This window comes from Sinocyclocheilus anshuiensis, unplaced genomic scaffold, assembly GCF_001515605.1.
Source record: "Sinocyclocheilus anshuiensis isolate Anshui unplaced genomic scaffold, SAMN03320099.WGS_v1.1 scaffold787, whole genome shotgun sequence".
Classification (NCBI taxonomy): Eukaryota; Metazoa; Chordata; class Actinopteri; order Cypriniformes; family Cyprinidae; genus Sinocyclocheilus; species Sinocyclocheilus anshuiensis.
Window position 1 is genome coordinate 253,289 of NW_015548230.1, and position 2,719 is coordinate 256,007.

General features: G+C 37.6%; 1 pseudogene; it reads right to left on the reverse strand.

The window, feature by feature from the left end:
- The window catches only part of LOC107654568 (ATP-dependent DNA helicase Q5-like), a 20,807-nt pseudogene that overhangs the window by 15,309 nt on the left and 2,779 nt on the right, over window positions 1-2,719 (reverse strand).

A 2,719-nucleotide genomic window follows, 5' to 3' on the forward strand; every position in this document is an offset into this window, starting at 1 on the left:
TGTGTGTGTGCACTTTGGATGGGATAAATGCAGAGCACTAATTCTGAGTATGGGTCACCATACTTGGCCACATGTCACGTCACTTTCACTTTAAGATCCGAGCAGACCACAGTGGGCCAAAACAAAACTAGGTGGCGACTAATAGTTTGGACTGCTGTCATATCACACATCACAGTGATCAAAATCAGCCAGTCAAAGTGGCTCACACTGTAAAGCTGTATGAATACATAACATTCAACAGGGACAGTCATGAAGCAAATCAGAAGAGCTTCAAATGAGAAAAACGTTCCCCCTTAATTATGAACGTCACAAATAAACAATAAATTCCCAACCTCTCTCATTATGGGAATGCAACGTCTATGAAACCAGTGCCAAATCCTGCCCTCTGGTGTTGCAGAGATGAAGAAACCAGAGGCGGACAGTTGTGTGTAGATCAAATGCTGTTCTTTTGTACTTTCTGTTCATCAAAGAATCCTGGAAAAAAATGTACCACGATTTCCACAAAAATATGAAGCGGCACAACTGTTTTCAACATTGATGATAATAAGAAATGTTTGTTGAGCAGCAAATCATCATATCAGAATGATTTCTGAAGGATCATGTGACACTGAAGACTGGAGTAATGATGCTGAAAATTCAGCTTTGCATCCCAGGAATAAATTACATTTTACTATATATTCATATAGACAACAGTTTCAATATATTATTGTTTTTAATGTATTTTAATTAAATAAATGCAGTCTTGATGAGCAGAAGTGACATCTTTTAAAAACATAAAAAATCTTACCGACCACAAACTTTTGAACATTAATGTAATATTAAAGAAAAGAAAATATACTAATACTACTACCATATTGTATTAAGATTATGTTCTATATTCAGGAAAATGGAGCAGAATCTAGGTGAAATAAAATGGAAATAATCAAATGTGCAAAAATACTTCTGTATTTTTATATCATCTAAAATGACATGTATTTGATGTATATAAAGTGAGCTAAATATTCATGCATGTTTCTTTTTGTTTTCGAACCACGTTATTGTTTTATTAAACATTTATTACACCCTTAATCCAGAATTTAAAGTGTCTGTGTTTGAGCTCACCCTTCTTGTTCACAAAAAGCAACCACTGCCTCAAAGTCCAGGATGGGAGCTTTATCCTGCTCTTTCTCTGATCCTCACTTCTCCTGAATTCAGAACACACAGCATATCAGACACAATGGCTGTTTAACTACTCAGAAGCATGAAGATATCCAGACTGGATTTTTTTGTTCCCAACCTGTTTGCGGGCGATTTCTTTGCGGATGAGGAAGTTGAGCTGGTCTCTGTCTTTGGGTGAGTAGTATACCCTGCAGGACGACGTCACGTCCAGCTCGTCCCGACTCCTGATAGTAACTGGCCAAAGACTTCGCCAGATTCCAGTGGACGACAAATCTGAAAACATGCAGACATTTACATGCGATGTCAAACACAGCACAGATGTATGCGAATCAGTGAGCTTCTCTGATACGTAGGGATGTAACGATTCACTCAACTCACGATTCGATTCACGATTCGAAAGACAGTGAGTTCCCCTCAGACATACATTCATATAAACTCTTACCCCTAATTGAATCGCGATTTGTTTAGCATCTCAACCGATTTGAATCGTCACATATTTCAATCGATTTTCAACCGGCTTGCGGTTAATCCCTACTGATACGTCTACAGATCTACTAAGAGACTCAAGAAATAGCATTTAGGCACCAAAATTGTTTATGCCACAAACAAGCAAATGCATTATTGTTTACTCGGTTTAGTCAATGATTGGCCGTGAGTTTTCTTAAGCTATTTAATACAAGACACCGGTTACAGCCTTCGCAATAGAATAAATTACATTTAAAAACATACAAACAAGTTATTTTCAATTGTAATAATATTTCTGTTTTTGAACGGTAGTATATACTTGCAATGCGTGACTCACCTGACATTGGCCTTGTCCACTCCCATACCAAAACTGATGGTGGCCACAATAACAGGCACTTTATCGGCCATCCAATCCGTCATCAAATCCTCTGTGCGATCGCCCACCTTCAGCCCTACAGAGAGATGAAACATTAACCAGAATTATATTTCCCGTGCAAACAAGCACAATAACATTATACACACATATTTAAAAAAGTGTGAATAGGCAGCAGTGAAGGGATCACCTGCATGGTAGGGCTTGGCTGTGATTTCTAGTTTGGTCAACTTATGTACCACTTCCTCACCACTCTCTGGTGCGACAGTAAACTATCCCACAGCCCTGCAAACCAAGCATGGGTATTTAACATTATATCTTCCTGAATTACATATATAACATAAAGGAACCGTTTAGCCAAAAATAAAAATTCATCATTTGCTCACTCTCATTATTCTTCCCATGGAACACAAAAAAAAGACGTTTATCAGAATGTCCGAGCTACTCTTTTCCATACAATGAAAGTGAAGAGTAATTGACACTGTTGAGGTCCAGAAATGACAAAAAAAAGTAGAGATGCACCAATTGCAATTTTCTTGGCTGATTCCGATTTCCGATTTTTTTGTAAGTGTGACCTGCCGATACCGATTTTCTTTCGAATAACTATAATTGACAGCATATAAAAACAAAAATCTACTTTTTTCAATTCAAAAAAATTATTTGTGACCCTGGAGCACAAAAGCAGTCTTAAGTCGCTGGGGTATATTTGTAGCAATAGCCAAA